Source organism: Phoca vitulina, unplaced genomic scaffold (genome assembly GCF_004348235.1).
Source record: "Phoca vitulina isolate PV1807 unplaced genomic scaffold, GSC_HSeal_1.0 scaffold1, whole genome shotgun sequence".
NCBI lineage: Eukaryota > Metazoa > Chordata > Mammalia > Carnivora > Phocidae > Phoca > Phoca vitulina.
This window is the reverse complement of record NW_022589704.1, coordinates 14090179-14103537: the sequence shown is the minus strand read 5'-3', so window position 1 is coordinate 14103537 and position 13359 is coordinate 14090179.

Here is a 13359-nt window from a genome sequence, read left to right as displayed (position 1 = left end):
TGTTAGGCTGATAGCAATCTGTTTAGTTGAAAAGACATCCATTTTATGGGCCCACAATGGGTTCTGATTTCCTCCTTACATCTCTCCCTGTTTACAGTAGCCTGCCAGGCCACCTGAATACAATGACTGCTTTCAAACAATTCTCGAAACTTGTCCCCTTGCCAGGATTTTTTTCCCCCTTTGTCTTTTTATTTTGTTACCAGACAACTGATGCTAGGGCATTGGAGAGAAGATACCGTATCTAAATAATACTGAGTGTTCACTGAAAATGATTTGCTCTGATGCAAAGACTGAGTGTATGTACTGAAATGTTGCAAAAAAATTAAAGATGTTGCAAAAAAAAAGTCCCCCTTTATTCATGCTGATTCTATAGGAAGAGTGAGAGCTTCCCAATAGGGACAGTATGATTTCTCAGATCTATTAAGGATCTACTAGGCAGTTCTAAAGTTCTAAAACTTTACATAAATTTAATCCTGCAGCAAACCTATGAAGAAAAGACTATTTATCCCCAGATGACTGATGAATGACCTAGGGCTAAGTAACAGAAAAGCTAAGTAACTTGCCTAAGGTCTCACAGCGAAAAAGTGGCTGAGGAAGATTTGCACCCAGGAACTGAGAGGTGCCCCAGAGAAGTAAAGATGAGGTGCCTCTCAAGGACCTGGAAGTCTGGATTTTCTTCCTTGGGATAGGGAAAGGACACCAAAGCAAATTCTCGTTGAGGACATGTATTTATCCTAGAGACTCGGCGTGCTGTTGAATCTTAAAATGAATAATCTTCAATAAGAATATTCAAGCTCTAAACATAACACCCACCCTAATGTGTTCTGAGTATCCTTTTGAAAATCATTTGCTATTCGGAGAGCTGTGCTCCTGAAAAGGTGTGGACAAGCACATTTTTCTAAACAGAATTCTTAAAATAAGCTACTTATGAACGCTTATAAATGGAACATGTTGTGACAATCTTTTATAATTTAGAAAGCACTTTTGTGATTTTAAATATAACTTACCTTAACTTCTGCTTTATGTAGGCAGATTCCCTTAAAAGTTTAATAACCAAATTTGAAGTCAAATATTGTTATCTATGAAAAGGAATCATTTCTATTCAGATTCCTTTTCTAAATCAAACCTACACTTCCAATCATTCGAGGTTCATAAATCCTATACTTTTTGCATTGGAAAAATATATAAATATAGTTGATAACAAATGAATTGTTTTTTAATTATCATAGTAATTAAATTCATTTGGCTTCCACTTTCCAAAAATCATTAGTTTTTTTTTTTAAGGCATTATAGTGCTCAATCTTTAAAAAAATAAATAAATAACAACTCTTAATTCACGTTACACAGTAGCATTTGCCAGCAATAAATTTCTCATCTCTCAGTAGGACACCCTCCCCTTTTCTCTGTCCTTCCACTCAGGGAGCTGACTGCACTCGGCACTTTAGACTTCAGACATGGTTTTTGAAATATCCTTTGCAATTCTGGAAATAACTCTAAAGATTCAAGGAGGAAAAACACACCCATGAGACAAAGATATTAACTCACAACATTTTGCACAAGGCAAGTATTGAAGCCCATATATAGGAACGGGTTTGCTTCTTCGTGTTGTTTTAATCTTTTAACCAGTGCGAAAACATACTTTTTCCCTCTTGAGGTTGTCATTTCTGTCAGGACTGGAAAGATTTCATTAATCTGAAGGCAGCCAAAGTGCCAAGAAATACAGGTGTGGGAGTGGGAGGGGGTACCATGAGTCTCCTTTCTGACTGGTTGCCTTTGCAATTATTTTTCCGGGAACAACCTGAAATACTGACCCTCAGAGTAACTGCCTCCCTCCTCCTCACTGCCTGCCACCCACCGTAATGGCCAGATTCTCAGCTCGGCTCTATTCCACTGTGCTCTTTCTTTTTGCAAGCTGCCTCTGCGGAAGGCACAGATGAATATACGAGGGGAAATCATCAGCTTTGACTCCCAGTACCTGGACAGCTGACACTCGGCTCTCTACCTTACTTTTCTTAAACTTGGCAAAGAAGCCCGGGTATCTGTCAGTCACCAGCCCCTGGACGGCAGCCAGGTGGTCAACTCCTCCTGGCAAAGTGGAGGAACTGGTGACAGGGAGTGCAAGGAAAGGTGAGAAATCAGCTAGTTATGAGGACTTGTTGGAGCCCAGGGACAGCCACCGGGATTTGTACCTGCTGTAAGCCGCATAAATATATGGGATACATTAAAACTCTGACACCCCACTGCCACTCTGAGAAAGCTTTGAGAAAGTTTCTTTCTCTCTTTAACTTAGAAAACGTGTTTATTTATCCCACATATTGAGAGCCAGGCACTGCGCCAGGAGCAGAGAAGAGAGCATCACCGGGTCCCACTTTGGAGGAGCACCTAAACTAATGGCATCGGCCTCCAGGGAAAGGAGGAGATGCTTCTGGAAGGAAGGAGCCAGGCAGCTGAGGAGACTCGGTTGGGGGAGGGGGAGGGGTTCCAAGGCGAGGAAGCTGATGGGGACAGGCTATTCCTGGAGAAGAGTGTAGGGATCGTGACCAACAGTGACCCACTGGCCAAAGGGCAAGCAGTTCAAGACAGCTGGAGGATGGGGACAGAGAAGGGGGAAGGTGGCAAGAGGCTAGAAAGGCAGCCAGACCTCACGGGTCACCCCAAAGGGTTTGGGGTTTTTCTGATGGGAACAGAACCACGGAGAAGTTAACTTGAAAAAGGAGGCAGTGCTTTGAGGAAAACATGGACAGGAGCGATAGATAGAAAGTCAAAGTCAATGAACGGCATGTTGGTTGGCTATGGGCAGAAAGTGGCAGGGACGGGTCCAGGAGGCCTCCCAGGGTGCTGAGGTGAGGCTACTCGTCCCCAGATAAGGGACCCCAGAGAAAGAGAGCAGTTGGGAGGGAGGATGGGGAGTGCAGATGGGACATGGTGGGTGTACATGCCTGTGGGACATCAGAGTGGAGATGTGAGTGGCCAGACAGCCTGCAGGGCAGCAGACCAGAGAAGATGGGTTGGGGACCATTGGTCTTTGGGTAACATGGGGAGGCAAGTGATGACCCAGTGGAGAACACGTGATGAGGAGAGGAAAGGTAAGAAGATGGGACTCCGGGGTGTCCAGTGTCAGGAACGAGTAGCATGTCCGTGGCATCCAGGGAGAAGTGGAGAGCGAGTGTGTTGTCTGAACCCTGTGTGGGTGTCTGAGGTTGCAGGATTTCAGGGAGTGGCACCAGCTAGAAAAACACCATAACTCCAAGTTTCAGAATCATGCTCCCTTCTGGACTAAGCAAATTCCGAAGAAGCACCAAGCAGACCTCAGAGCCATTCAAACCTGTTTCCCTTGTTCCCCAAACAACCTTAACTCTGATTCCTTGTGTGATACTCAGCTGCTAACCAGAGGCCAGCATTGCAGAGCCCGAGGCAGTAAATGGAGACAGGTGCTGATGAAGGGCCAAGGGCTGTGCCACGCTCACCCTTTAACCCCTGATGGCAACCCACAGCCCTGTTCCTGCAGAGGGGAAGGCACTGGATAGATCTGAAGTGAAGAAGGAATTTGGCTCTCTGAAGGAATAAGAATCCCAGGGAGCTTAAGGGACTGTTCAGCTGGTTAGTGGCAGAGCCCAGATTTCTGGTTTTTAAACTACGCTTCCCCACCACTCCTAAGAGGAGCCATGCACAGCAGCATTCATCACCTGTGTCTATTCAGAGAAGGGCCATTCAAGTTCACGCCACACAGCTGGCACAAAACAAGGGAAAAGGAAGGCGGGAGGAATGAACATTACTGGTTACACGTGTTTCCCCATCATAGACATTCCTGCCCCAGTGCCATTCCTGTAGTTGGCCTTCACCATCCTGGCCCTTCTCCCAACACACACACACACACACACACACACGCATGTACACAGAGATGCCCACACACAGATGGGCATGCACACACATGCACTCGCACACACCCATGCACACACATGCATACACACATGCACACACAAGCACGTGCACACAGAGATGGGCAAGCGTGCACACACATGCACACACGTGCATGCACACAGATGCACACGCGTGCATGCGCACACACAAGCACATACACAGATGGACATGCGTGCGCACATGTGCGCACACACCACGCACACAGACATGCATACACACGGCAGGCAAACAACAGAGGTCTATGCACTCCCACCCCCTCTGGCCCCCCCCAGGGCAGAGGAGGAGGGAGGAAGTGGCCACAGCAAGCCCCTTCTCCAAGCTGTTGTGCCCCATAGCTGAGAGCCTCTTTCCTAGTTCCCCAGAGGCTACCCGCTTGTCCAACCCAGAACAATGCTATCAGGTTCTTATTAAATTGCCATCTGTTTCCCCCCTTTTCCAGGACAACGCAGCCCCGCAGCAGCCTGTGAGCTGACACCCTGCATTTTCACAGGTGCAGTAAAGAAGGCGTGTTTCCTCCTTGTTCTTTGTTGTGGTCTGTGGCTGTGACATCATTTCCCATGCTCTGACCAGTTAATACTGGTTCATGGCTGAACCAACTCAGAAACTGGGTAAGGAGATAGAGAAGCTGAGGGGAGGAGCCATGTGCCAGAGACCGACCGGGCGGCTCCACCTGTCTGCCGCTCGCCCTACCAGGACCGGAGATTTCGAATCCCTCAGGTTTGGTCTCATCATCTCCACTGAAAATAAAAAGTAGCAATGGTAGTAACTGACTTGATTCTCTCCACAGATCAAATGAGCTAAAATACCCGAGGTTATAGAGTTCTCAAATGCTCTATCAGAGTAACCATCCCAACGTGAAAGAATTTATATTTAATATTTGTTTTAACCGTGCCCCCTCCCCAAATAATACTCAGCAAATGTAGTAGGGAAGGGGTAAATAAATAAGCGTACATTATTTTAATGAAATACTGTGTAACAAAGTTGTAATAAACAATGAGAGAACTTTAGAGAAGCATATTGGCACTATCTAGTAAGGTTGAAGAAATACATAACCTCCACTTCAGCATGTCCCCTTCCAGGTATAATCTCTGGAGAAACTGTCTCACATATGCGCAAAAGAAGGCAAATTCAAGAATGTCTTATAGCTGCATTGCTTGAAATAGCAAAAAAAAAACCCACAAAAAGTGGGGAACCACCTAAATGCATATCAGTAAAAGAATGGATAATTAACTCTACCATATTCTTGCAGTAGAATATACTACATCAAGGGAAATGAATGAACCTGAACTACACATTTCAATCTGAATGAATCTCACAAACATAAAATTGCAAGAACATGCACACAGAATTACACCTTTTACACAAAATCTGGAAATATGCAAAGACACTCCAGTGGTTACAGATATAGACCGAGGTAGTCAAAGAACAGAGAAACACATGGGAATGAGAAACACCAAACTCAAGATGGTGACTGCTCATCTTGTGGTAGGGAAGGAGGGGAATGTGATCAATGTCTTCATAATCTTTATTTAATAAGCTGGGTGGTGGGTGCATGAGTGCTCATTGTATTATTTTTAGAACTTTCTGAAGTAATTCATAATCATCTTAATGAGAGAGATCAATTATATACTGACCCAGAAAGGTAGCTCCAGTCTAGTGTTCAACAAAACAGAAGCGTATGGAGCAGATGATTCTATTTTCCTATAAGAACCATATATGTGCCTATGTTTGGGTGTATGATTGATAAACACAGAAAAAAAGTCTAGAAGGATTCATCAAGCTTGCATCAAGAGTGTATCAATAGTGGACACCTCTGGGAGATGGGGTTACAGGGCTTAGAAACAGTTTCACTTCTTTATATATTTCTGTATTATTTGTATTTATTACGAATACCATGTACCGCATTTATAGTTAAGTAATAAATCATGCATGAACCAATTCAAATAACACATGAACTACAGCCTTCTAATCCATTCCTTCAACAGATGTTTATTAAGCATCTATTATGTAATTCAGGCACTGGGCTAGATGGTGGGGATCCATGACTAACACAAATTAATACTAGCCCTTGTTCTCAGGGAGCTTATATCCTGGTGGGAGAGACAGATATTAATCAAATAATCACCCAATGAAATATAAAGTGGCACCTGGGTTAAATGTTACAGACAAGTGGTGCATAGGATTGGAGCTGCTCAGGGAGGTCAGACAGGCGACCTCAGCAGAAAGTTGCTCTGATGTTTGAACAGGAGAAGTGGGAAGGACATTCTAGGACAAGGACTTGCACATGCAAAGGCCCTGTGGTAGGTAGGAGCACGGTGGTGTGAAGGACTGGCTTATGTGGCTGGTGACACCATGTGCTAATGTAGAAAATTCTGGAAAAGAGCAAGTTTGGCTGGGATGTGGCTAGAAGGTTTTTGATATATGAGTTCTGGAAAAATGTCATATGATTCAGAATGTTCCTAGCAACCCAGAGAAGAAGCAGATACAGACAGTCACTGGACAGATGACAACAATTCCTAATACTTATTGAGCACTTTCTGTCACATGACATCTAGATATGTAAAACCAAAGCAACCTTTAATTATTTGGCATTTTGTTGTTGTTGTGGCTACAATAGTGATAGAAAAAAAAACCTATATTTTTACATGTATATAAAAATTGCACAAAAAATATGGGGTTCACTGAACTGGAGAAAATAGCTCTATGCCCCGAGGGACTGAGATCACATCTCTATGACCTTCCACTGTGCCCAGCGCAATGCCCGACACCTAGCGGGTACTTCACAAGTGTTTGCTAGCATTAGCTGTTGACTGAACGTATATGGCGAAGTTTCTACCTGATACACACACACCATTTCTACTCCTCTGATAGAGAAATGATCGCTATTTGCCAACAATTTGGGTGGTAGGCCAACTGTAATTGATATGCCAAAGTGGTCTTTCCTCATTAGAAGTTTAAGAAATGACCCCAAACAAAGCAAAACAAACAAACAAAACAAAACAACCAGCATTTGCAAAAAAAAAAAAAAGGGGATCATGACTGTTGTTAGAAACTCTCACCTTGGTTTTAGACAAGTCTCTTTCCAGAAGGACTCACATTCACGAAGTGACATATAAATTGGTAAGGATGACAACTCACTCTGAACCATCAATCATTTTTAAACATTTTACTAACATATAATGTACGCATCTAAGAATAATCTAGAAACGGGCAGATAATGTAATCCTGAGCCTCAAATTCTCCCAGAGATGATGCTCCATCAAAAAGTCTGGCCTTAATTACTATGTAGGTTACAAATAGAGATGGATATTCTCTCTCATGACAAGAAACACCGCTTCCCATGCCAACCTTTAAATCATTAAAGCTCACTCAGCGCCAAGCTGGCAAGGCAATCAGACCGAAACCCACATGCCTGGACTGGCCCACGGGCCCTGCAAAGCTTGGGGCTTTGTTGTGCTCCTCAGCTGTTCCTCGCTTCTAATGTGCCTCAATTCCCACTTGATATTTATTTCCCAGCTGCTGCAAAGGGCCACGGCTGCACCGACCAGACAGCAAAAATAGAAGAGACGGGGAAATAACCATACACATGAATAACAAATCTGTTTTGAAACCACGAAGCAGGATTTTTGGTCTGTTCAACTTTAGAAGAAGTTCTTCTAAAAGAACTTTTAGAAGACCCAAACTCAGGTTGCGGTTTCTATGGCTACCTGGTACAAATGTCTTGTGGTTGAGTTTTTTCCCCCCAACATGAATCATTCTGAAAAGGTTTCCAAATCTGTCTGTGGTATCCATTCTGTGGGATGACACAAGAGAAAAATAAGGGCAGCTCTTGAATTGCACACGATCAGAGCATAAACAATAATATTGCTCAAATACCCGACTTTAAAAGTCGAGTTGCAACACGAGGAAGAGAATTAGTTTGAGGAGGGAGAAGAGTTGAGTTGGAATCTTGCTCTATTATGGGAAAGGATAAGTTTCTTTGCTCTTTCCCCAAATGGGCTGGCTCCATCCTTGGTCCCTGTGGGGATTATGGAGATAAGGAGCCTGTGTGTGCCTGGCGCAGGGTCGATGCCAATAATGTATTTTTTTTTGTTAGTGCCGGCACTGAGTGCAGTGCATTTTCAACAATTCTATTCAGTACTAGCATATTTCTCACTCCATATTTTTTTGAATCCAACCAGATCTAGGCACCCCTACGATGACAGACATTTTTTTTTAAGGCTTTTATTCATTTATTTGAGAGGAGCATGAGTAGGGGAAGGGGCAGAAGCAGACTCCTTGCTGAGCAGGGAGCCCGTTATGGGGCTTGATCCCAGGACCCTGAGATCATGACCTGAGCCGAAGGCAGATGCTTAACCGACTGAGCCACCCAGGGGCTCCCTAGACAAATCACTTCTTTTTTTTTTTTAATTTTATTATGTTATGTTAGTCACCATACAATACATCATTAGTTTTTGATGTGGTGATCCACCATCCATTGTTTTCATATAACACCCAGTGCTCCATGCAGTACGTGCCCTCCTTAATACCCATCACCGGGCTAACCAGTCTCCCCTCCCCCCCTCCCCTCTAATACCCTCAGTTTGTTTCTCAGAGTCCATAGTCTCTCATGGTTCATCTCTCCCTCCGATTCCCCCCCCCTTTATTTTTCCCTTCCTTCTCCTAATGTCCTCTATGCTATTCCTTATGTTCCACAAACAAGTGAAACCATATGATAATTGACTTTTTCTGCTTGACTTATTTCACTTAGCATAATCTCCTCCAGTCCCATCCATGTTGATGCAAAAGTTGGGTATTCATCCTTTCTGATGGCTGAGTAATATTCCATTGTATATATGGACCACATCTTCTTTATCCATTCATCTGTTGAAGGGCATCTCGGCTCTTTCCACAGTTTGGCTATTGCAGACATTGCTGCTATGAACATTGGGGTGCATATGGCCCTTCTTTTCACTACATCTGTGTCTTTGGGGTAAATACCCAGGAGTGCAATTGCTGGGTCATAGGGTAGCTCTATTTTTAAATTATTGAGGAACCTCCACACTGTTTTCCAAAGTGGCTGTACCAACTTGCATTCCCACCAACAGTGTAGGAGGGTTCCCCTTTCTCCACACCCTCCCCAACATTTGTTGTTTCTTTCCCTGTCCATTTTTGCCATTCTAACTGGTGTAAGATGGTATCTCAATGTGGTTTTGATTTGAATTTCCCTGATGGCTAATGATGATGCACATTTTTTCATGTGTCTGTTAGCCATTTGTATGTCTTCTTCAGAGAAGTGTCTGTTCATGTCTTCTGCCCACTTTTTGACTTGATTATTTGTTTTTTGGGTGTTGAGTTTAAGAAGTTCTTTTAAAAATTATGACTCCAACAGGAAGTATTTAGAAATGGCACCCACTGGTTAACTAGTATGGGTTAGAGGTTATCCTTTTTTACACTTGTGAACCGAAATGCATCCATCAGGCCACATTCTTTTTTTAAATTATATTTATTTATCTGTCAGAGAAAGAGAGAGAGAGAGCACAAGCAGGGGTAGCAGCACGCAGAGGAAAAGGGAGAGGCAGGCTCCCCGCTGAGTAAGGAGCTTGACGTGGGACTTGATCCCAGGATCCTGAGGTCATGACCTTACCCAACTGAGCCACCCAGGTGTCCCTCAGACCATGTTCTAATTCCAGTTGAACCATATTAAACTTGGTGACCTGAGGCAACCCAGCCATCTTCCTTAGCTGAATATTTTCAATCTAAAAGGTCAAGAGGAGTGGACTAGACATCTAAGGTTCCATCCAGGAATTGAGCTTGATGACTTAATTGTGGTAATAGCTACCTCAGTGTTCTCATTTTGTCTGTTCTCTCCTCCCACAAATAACCTCTCCTGACAGGTACCTGCCTTTGTGTGTGTTGGGAACCTCTGTAATTGTTGGACAGCCATGAGTCAGAAGGTTCCTGTTTTTTTTTTTTTTTTTAAAGACTTTGTTTATTCATTTGACAGAGAGACACAGTGAGAGAGGGAACACAAGCAGGGGGAGTGGGAGAGGGAGAAGCAGGCTTCCCACAGAGCAGGGAGCCCAATGCAGGACTTGATCCCATGATCCTGGGATCATGACCTGAGCCGAAGGCAGACATTTAATGACTGAGCCACCCAGGCGCCCCAGAAGGTTCCTGTTTTTAAACTTTAAGTATGACTTTGCTAAACAGGTAATTTTATGCACTGTAGGTTTCTCTCATATTGGACAGACTCACCTTTCAAATAAAGACCAGTGAATCCAAACACATTGATGTTAAAAACAAATAATCAAGTCAAAAAATGGGCAGAAGATATGAAAAGACACTTGTCTGAAGAAGACATACAAATGGCTAACAGACACATGAAAAAATGTGCATCATCATTAGCCATCAGGTAAATTCAAATCAAAACCACGTTGAGATACCACCTTACACCAGTTAGAATGGCAAAAATGGACAGGGAAAGAAACAACAAATGTTGGAGAGGTTGTGGAGAAAGGGGAACCCTCTTACACTGTTGGTGGGAATGCAAGTTGGTATAGCCACTTTGGAAAACAGTGTGGAGGTTCCTCAATAATTTAAAAATAGAGCTACCCTATGACCCAGCAATTGCACTCCTGGGTATTTACCCCAAAGACACAGATGTAGTGAAAAGAAGGGCCATATGCACCCCAATGTTCATAGCAGCAATGTCTGCAATAGCCAAACTGTGGAAAGAGCCGAGATGCCCTTCAACAGATGAATGGATAAAGAAGATGTGGTCCATATATACAATGGAATATTACTCAGCCATCAGAAAGGATGAATACCCAACTTTTGCATCAACATGGATGGGACTGGAGGAGATTATGCTAAGTGAAATAAGTCAAGCAGAAAAAGTCAATTATCATATGGTTTCACTTGTTTGTGGAACATAAGGAATAGCATAGAGGACATTAGGAGAAGGAAGGGAAAAATGAAGGGGGGGAATCGGAGGGAGAGACGAACCATGAGAGACTATGGACTCTGAGAAACAAACTGAGGGTATTAGAGGGGAGGGGGGGTGGGGGGATGGGTTAACCTGGTGATGGGTATTAGAGAGGGCACATTCTGCATGGAGCACTGGGTGTTATGCACAAACAATGAATCATGGAACACTACATCAAAAACTAATGATGTAATGTATAGTGATTAACATAACATAATAAAATAAAATTTTTAAAAAATGGCAATTTCCTTTCATTGTGAATAAAGGAAGAACCCTTTCCCCATACCCCTAGTACATGTGCACAGTAAGGTTTAGGGTTCCTGGTTCCTGGAGGGATTGCTAGCGTCCTAGATGAGCAAAGGGTAAAGAAGAAAGCCAGATGTAACCAAGTGAAAGGGAAATCCAGTCAACATCTTTCCACTTCATACAGTGGGAAGGAAGATAGAGCTGGCAGGGGATGGCGTACCATACGGAAGGCGACCCGCAGGCAGAGATCATTGGCTGTCTGAAAACTGACCTGAGAATCAGGGGAGGTAAAAAGAAATCCCGGCAGGCATTCACAGAAACTAGGCACCAAGTCATGAAAAGCAGCCACTGACTCAAACTCATGGAACTCGATCACACAGATTCATTCAGCCACGGGACAACTGTATGTCGAGTCACACTCAAGTCCAAGTCAGGATTTGGTTTTGGTCTTGGTTTTGTTTTCCTTGTTCTTGTGGTTGAATGTCAGTAAACACCAGATCAAAAATATCAGTTATGGAATGAAGACACCGGGTTTCATCAGGTTGGCAAGATTATTTTGCCCCTGTGGTTGGCTTCTTGTTTAGCAATTAATAAAATGAGACTAATTGTTACAAAACAGTGGGCTATTTCTTCACCAAGTCAATGAGGTGGAAGGAGTGGGAGGGACTGTTCTAGATTAAGAGAGACTTAGGAAACATAACCAGTTCAATGTGTGGACCTTGACTGATTCAGGTAAACCAACTGTAAATGACATTTAGGGACAACTGGGGAAATTGGAGGAGGGGGAGGTGAGTATTAAATCCATCTAGGGAGGGGTGCCTGGGTGGATCAGCCATTAAGTGTCTGCCTTAGGCTCAGGTCATGATCCCAGGGTCCTGGGATCGAGCCCCGCATCGGGCTCCCTGCTCCGTGGGGAAGCCTGCTTCTCCCTCTCCCACTCCCCCTGTTTGTGTTCCCTCTCTGGCTGTGTCTCTCTCTGTCAAATAAATAAATAAAATCTTTTAAAAAAATAAAAAAATATAAATACAACTAGGGAATTACTAGTAATTTTTTTAGGTGTGATAATGGTATTGTGGTTAGGTAGGAAAATGTCTTTAGTTTTTAGAGATCCACAGGCCTTATTTACAGGAAAAATGCCATGGTACTATAATAATTTTTAAATATTTAAGTAAAAGTAATAGATGAAATGAATTAGCTAAGAGACCTTGAGATTTCCTTAGGGGAAATAATAGCCATCCTTTATGATCTCCCTGGTCATGTCCATCTATTTCTATCTGGTACCACGGAAGTTGTATTTCTTTTATATTCCTTAAAAGAAAGGGAACACGTTACATTTGGATATTAGGATCCTTTGAAAGGTAAAGATCACTAACTTTATAAAGATAGAACTTTATCTTTATAATCTTTGTATCTTTATAATATACATTAATTTTAATTTTAAAATGTCTTTAGCAGCACTTGGCTCTAGCCGTGTGATAGTCCGAGATAATAGAGTTCCAAGCAGTAATAATACACAGAATGGAAAAAAGGGTAGGGGAACACGGCAGTAGTTAACTTCCAATAAATTAGACAATATATCTCTAAAGTGTTAAGAAATGATCAGAAAAATCCTTCGTTAGCCCCCGTTATTCCATTCCTATGTTAGGCCAGTTATGGATTATATGCTCGGGGGGATGGTGCTGGAAGGTAAGGGATGGTCTGATGTGGTTTTGAAAGGGCAGCCTTCAGCATTCTTTTATTTTTTTTAAGATTTTTATTTTTTTATTTTATTTATTTATTTATTTATTTATTTTTTAAGATTTTATTTATTTATTTGACAGAGAGATAGCGAGAGCAGGAACACAAGCAGGGGGAGTGGGAGAGGGAGAAGCGGGTTTCCTGCCGAGCAGGGAGCCCGATGTGGGGCTCGATCCCAGGACCCCAGAATCATGACCTGAGCCGAAGGCAGACTCTTAACGACTGAGCCACCCAGGCGCCCCAGTTCCTTCATCATTCTTGATTTCATCCATGAATATTTACTGAGTGCTTGTGATGTGGTGAGAGCCATGCCCAGAGCTGGCCCCTGACTGCCGGACAGGAGGTGTGTTTGAAGCAGACACGCGGGCCCTCCCGTGGGCCCTCGGGACACCTTGCACTTCTTCCCTCCCAGGAGCACATCAATGCCCTCTTTGTATTGCCCTGGGAAAGGAGGAGTTTTGGCAGTTGACGGCCGGCATTTGCAAGAG